Source organism: Micropterus dolomieu, linkage group LG12, assembly GCF_021292245.1.
Source record: "Micropterus dolomieu isolate WLL.071019.BEF.003 ecotype Adirondacks linkage group LG12, ASM2129224v1, whole genome shotgun sequence".
In the NCBI taxonomy this organism is placed as follows: domain Eukaryota; kingdom Metazoa; phylum Chordata; class Actinopteri; order Centrarchiformes; family Centrarchidae; genus Micropterus; species Micropterus dolomieu.
Window position 1 is genome coordinate 38,925,150 of NC_060161.1, and position 6,320 is coordinate 38,931,469.

Consider the following 6,320-nt stretch of genomic DNA (forward strand, 5'->3'; position numbering starts at 1 on the left):
CCACCCTTGCTAGGACCCTGAAGGATGTTGCTCTTGGAAGGAGCCCTACTACCACTCCAAGGGGTAACCACACAACACAGACCCCACGCAGACCTCCAGGACCTCCTAGTCCTCCAAGACCATCCAGACCTCCACCATACATCCACCCCTGGCCGTCAGAGAGGACCAGGCCAGGCCACCAAACCCACCGCATCACCAACATCACAACCCACAGCCAACACAACACAGGCCCCTGATACCCAGCCAGAGAGCCCCCCAGCCTGGAGGTCCTATACGCCCCCTCATCCCAATGGCAGAACCAAGACTACAGGAGCAGCAGCCTATTGGACTGAACTATGCTGCAGCGGTGAGAAGAGCCACAGCCCCCTCTGGTGCACTCAAAGACATATTACACATGCTAAACCTGCTCCCTCATATAGCTACATGGTGGAAGAGCAGAGACTTTTAGAGACATCACAATAATTCATAGGTTAGCATGTTGGATATCATTTTAAACGAATAGTTATATAAGGATAATTCTTAACAGTATTTCACACATGATACCCTCTAAAATGTCACTCAAAGTTTAATATTTTGTTTATTTACCTACAATACTATTTTCCTCTTTTTACGTTTTTTTTTCTCTTTTCGTTTGTTACTTGTATTATTTTTTAATATCTAGTTTACTATTATTTGTTTTTTAAAGGTGTTTGTCTAATTTACACTTGGAGATTAAATCGTTTACAATAACATGTTGGAACATTCAAGGTCTGAGATAATCAGCTTTTGGTTTAAAGAGCAGAAATCCAGATTTTAATAGCGAGTTAAAAGACTCTGACATCATAGTTTTACAGGAGACATGGTGCAGAGAATATCTTTCCACTGGTTGTCCTCACGGCTACACTGATTTTTATTATACCATCAACAAAAAATCGCACAATAACTAGAAATGGAACAACCTAAACAAAACCCAGCAGGATGAATTGGCAATCCAAGATGGAAATACTTGGATTAATCACTTTAGTGAATTATACAGTAATATTACAAAAACTGATGATCAGTACAAGATATTCACGAAATGGAAAACTCTGGAGGTGGTGATAAAAAAACTATTCAATATTATTCTAGCAACTGGAACTTTTCCAGACATCTGCAACAAAGATTTAATAACCCCAATTCATAAATCCGGAGATAAATAGGATCCAAATAACTACAGAGGAATATGTGTATCCAGTAACCTGGGAAAAATATTCTGCAACATCATTAATAAACGACTTGTCAACTTTGTTGATAACTAAAATATTCTGCATAAACCCCAAATTGTTTTTTTTCCAAATTGCCGCACAACAGACCATATATTTACCCTCCAGACTCTAATTGATCAAGAATTAAAAATTAAGAAAAGAAAGGTATATGCCTGTTTTGTTGACTTCCAAATAGCCTTTGATTCCATCTGGCATGAGGGCCTCTTCTATAGGCTACTTGAAAGTGGCATTGGAGGAAAAACATATGATTTGATTAAGAAAATGTATACAAAAAGTGAATGTGCCATAAAGATTGGAAACAAACAAACAGCGTTCTTCTGTCCAGGGCCGAGGAGTGAGGCAGGGATGCAATCTCAGTCCAATTCTCTTCAACCTATATATCAATGAATTAGCAAACCAAATAGAGAGTTCCACCGCACCTGGCCTCCTCCTGAACGACACAGAGATCAGAGATCTGCTGTATGCAGATGACTTAGTGTTGCTCTCACCTACTAAAGAGGGTTTGCAGCAGCACCTTAATCTCCTGCAGAGATTCTGTCAGACCTGGGCACTGACAGTAAACACAGCAAAGACTAAGATAATGATCTTTCAGAAACAATACAGAAATCAGGTTACACACAATTTCTATTTAGACACCACTATATTACAACACACAATAAACTACACTTACCTTGGCCTCAATATTACATACACAGGGAACTTCAACATGGCTGTGAAAGATCTGAGGGACAAAGCAAGGAGAGCTTTCTATGCAATAAAAAGAAACATTAAAATATATATATTCCAATTGAAATCTGGCTTAAAATTTTCCAATTTGTACTAGAACCAATAATTCTATATGGTAGCGAAATCTGGGGGCCAAAACTTAATAATGAATTTGACAAATGGGACAAAACAATCATAGAATCTTTCCAATCTGAGTTCTGTAAGAGCATCCTGCAGGTGCAGAGAAAGACACCAAATAACCTGTGCAGAGCAGAGCTCGGCCAATACCCCCTCTTACTAAAAATACAGAAAAGATCACTTAAATTTTACAATCACTTAAATCAGTTAACCCCCAGACATATCATCACAAAGCCCTAACATACCAGGAGCTTAAACCAGAGAAGAGTCCCCTCAGCCAGCTGGTCCTGAGGCTCTCTGCAGTAAGAAGTCCCCTACAGCCTCAGGACAGCAACACCAACTCAAGCAGACCAAACCAAATAATCAGCAAGCAGAAAGAAAAATATATTGAATACTGGAAAGAAACGACCAAAACACAAAATAAATTACAATGTTATCTGACCCTAACAAGAGAATTCACACTGGCAAATTACCTGAGCACAATAAAATGTCCTAAACTAAGAAAGATGTTGACAACATACAGACTGAGTGAACACAGCCTGGCCATAGAAAAGGGTAGCCATAGACAGAGCTGGCTACCACAAGAGGAGAGACTCTGCTCCCAGTGTGACAGAGGACAGATAGAGACAGAGCTGCACTTTCTAACCTCATGCCCCAAATATAAAACACTAAGACAAAAACACTTTGCAAACATTTCCCAAATATACTCCAAATTCGAATTCATATCAGACACACAGAAACTGATACTGATTTATTTTTTCTTTTTATTATTTTTTAATCAATTAATTATTTAAAAAAAGGGGGGGGGGGGGGGGTCTATAAATATATACACGCACACGTTTCTGTTTCATTTATTTATTTTATTATTTATATATATATTTTTTTTTTAACACACACCGTTTTTATTTTAATATTTAATATATATATTTTTTACACACACGCTTACTGTTTTATTTATTTATTTTATCTTTATTTTATATTTTTATTTTTTAACACACACACACATGCTTACTGTTTTGTTTATTTTATTTTCATTTTTAATATTTCTTTTTTTTATAAACACAAACACACATACGCTTTAATTAATTTACGCTTTAATTGTTTAATGAAATGTATGGGGCTGATTGTTCTTATGTTGTGTGTATATATGATGCTTTGGCAATGTTATTAAATTCATGCCAATAAAGCTAATTTGAATTGAAATTGAGAGAGAGAGAGAGACTACACAATATACACACACACAGATACAGACAGTAAAGGTGATGTTGCTATAGACTGAATGAAAAATGGTACAGATATGTGCAGTAGTGTAAATGATAACAATCGTAATGTTAATGATTATAATAACAACAATAACAATAAGACTAGCAACAATAGTCGTTGCAGCAGAGGGTGTCGAGCAGGAACACGGGGGCAGCAGGTGACCCGCAACCACAGATCCAGACTCCACAGCTCCAGAGTCAGAAACACCTGCAGGAAGTGTTAGGAGGAGAGAGGAGAGGGACGAGAAAGCACAAGACTACCGGAAAGGGGAGAAGTTATGTTAGTAACATGCAATAATGGGATGAGGTTGCATACAGAGGGAGAGAAAGTAGAGGAGAGAGGAGCTCACTGCATCATGGGAAATCCCCCGGCAGTCTAGGCCTATAGCAGCATAACTAAGGGATGGTTCAGGACTCACCTGAGCCAGCCCTAACTATAAGCTTCATCAAAGAGGAAAGTCTTAAGCCTACTCTTAAATGTGGAGATGGTGTCTGCCTCCTGAATCCAAACTGGAACCTGGTTCCACAGGAGAGGAGCTTGATAGCTGAACGCTCTGGCTCCTAGTCTACTTTTGGAGACTCTAGGAACCACAAGTAACCCTGCATTCTGGGAGCGCAGTGCTCTGGTGGGGTAGTAAGGTACTATGAGCTCTTTAAGATAAGATGGTGCCTGACCATTAAGAGCTTTGTAGGTAAGAAGAATGATTTTAAATTCTATTCTGGATTTTACTGGAAGCCAATGCAAAGAAACTAAGACAGGAGAAATGTGATCTCTTTTCCTGGTTCCTGTCAGAACACGTGCTGCAGCATTCTGGATCAGCTGAAGAGTCTTAACGGACTTTTTCGAGCAGCCTGATAATAAGGAATTGCAGTAATCCAGCCTATAAGTAACAAATGCATGGACTAGTTTTTCTGCATCATTTTTAGACAGGATGTTCCTGATTTTCGCAATATTATGTAGGTGAAAGAAAGGCGGTCCTTGAAATTTGCTTAATGTGAGACTTCAAGATTCCTCACAGTGTTGCTGGAGGCCAGGGTGATGCCATCAAGGGAAACTATATCTTTAGATAATGCGTCACGGAGGTGCTTGGGCCCCAGAACAATAACTTCAGTTTTATCGGAGTTTAACATTAGAAAATTACATTTCATTCAGGTTTTAACATCGTGAAGGCACATTTGAAGTTTAGGTAACTGATGAGTTTCATCTGGCTTGATCGATAGATATAACTGAGTATCATCTGCATAACAATGAAAGTTTACGAAATATTTCCTGATTATATATGCTTCCTTTGGGCAATATTAAGTGAAGAGGATTGGTTCGAGGACAGATCCTTGAGGAACTCCATGACTAACTTTGGCGTGCATGGAGGACTCATCGTTAACATGTACAAACTGAAATCGATCTGATAAATAGGACTTAAACCAGCTTAGAGCGGTTCCTTTAATGCCAATGAAGTGGTCCTGTCTCTGCAATAGGATCTGATGGTCAATGGTATCAAATGCAGCACTAAGATCTAATAAAACCAGTACAGAGACAAGTCCTTTGTCTGATGCAATAAGGAGGTCGTTAGTAATTTTCACCAGTGTTGTCTCTGTGCAATGATATCTCTAAATCCCGACTGAAAATCCTCAAATAAACTATTGCTCTGTAGAAAGTCACACAGCTGTTTAGCGACTGCTTCCTCCAGACTACCAGGGACTGGCTAGCTACAGTAGCTAAAGACTGATCTACCAAGGTGCGGAGCCGGACTTCTAAATCACTGAGCCTCGCCTCCATGTCTATAAATAAACTACACTTATTACACGTACCATTATCGCTAAAGGAGGCAGAGAAGTAGCTGAACATCTGACACACTGAGCAGGAGAAAGTAGGAGAGAGAGAAGGAGAAGCCATCGCTAGCTAGTGAGCTAAAGTCGCTAACGCCTAAGCTAAAGTACTGTAGCATCAGCTACCAAAACTTTTGAACAACTATGAGATTGAACAGCAGTCACTAAAAGATGGAAAGAACTGTGAGTGCTTAGGCAAATTACTGTAAAGAATAAGTGTTTAGCGGACAGTTGGCTGCTGTAATCTAACAAATGTAACTGTTATTTAGCGAGAGCAGCACAACACGGTACCAACACACAAGCACCGGAAACGGAAATGAATCGACACGCTTACCGCAATACGTCAGCAACCTCCAACCATGGAGGCACCATACAGCTGTAGTAATGGCTAGTTTTGTTTGTTCTTGTGCTGGACAACGATTACAATTTTGATTAATTGCATTGTTATGCACAAAATTGAATAATGAATTCTAAAGTAGTGTATTGTGCACATTTAATTTAAATGTACTGCTATACACACAAAAGTGCATTAACGTGGTTTGCAAACACTTTAAACAAATAATTTGCTTTTTACGAGCAGTATTCCCTTTTACACAGTAGCAATAAAATATTTCTTTTAAATATAAACTTAAACATGAATGTAATCAAATATTAAACCAAAGCTTTTTGCCACTGCCAGGGCATTACCTTTTGTCTAGCTTGTTAGTTTTCTTGGCTTTTTTTCTTCTGAGCAGGTATCAGCAGAAACATTTTTCTTTTATCAGGCAGCAGCAGAAACAGTCTCTGTTCAGTAGGAAGTGTCCCAGTTACAGTGAGGTGAAGTGGTCGAGCACAAGGCGTAGCGACAAGCGGGTGCGTTGCCGTAAAACTGTCGCAGTTGTGCTCGCCTCACGCACACGCCCGCCTGCTGCCGAAGTTGAATTGTCTTGAACTTTTTGTACGCGACGCGCAGCACAAATCATTGGAAGAGAGACTGATCCTCGCTGTTTGAGAGTCTCCAGAATCTAAATAGTTCAGGACATCAACAGGAGGGAATTCAAAAGGCAGAGAGTCAATGCAAAACTAGATGTAGACCTATCAGGTAAAGTTATGTAGACTATAATTTTAAGTTAAATAGGCTACAGCTGTGTAGCACACAGAAGCC

The 6,320-nt window shown here is 39.4% G+C and overlaps 2 protein-coding genes across 2 annotated transcripts in view; one reads left to right on the forward strand and one right to left on the reverse strand.

Annotated features, from left to right (window-relative positions):
• LOC123980179 (zinc finger protein 271-like) overlaps positions 1-6,320 on the forward strand; it is a 342,908-nt gene that overhangs the window by 314,636 nt on the left and 21,952 nt on the right. The gene's annotated exons all lie outside the window — the stretch shown is intronic.
• Positions 1-6,320, reverse strand: part of LOC123980183 (zinc finger protein 850-like) — a 104,647-nt gene that overhangs the window by 21,791 nt on the left and 76,536 nt on the right. The window lies entirely within an intron of this gene.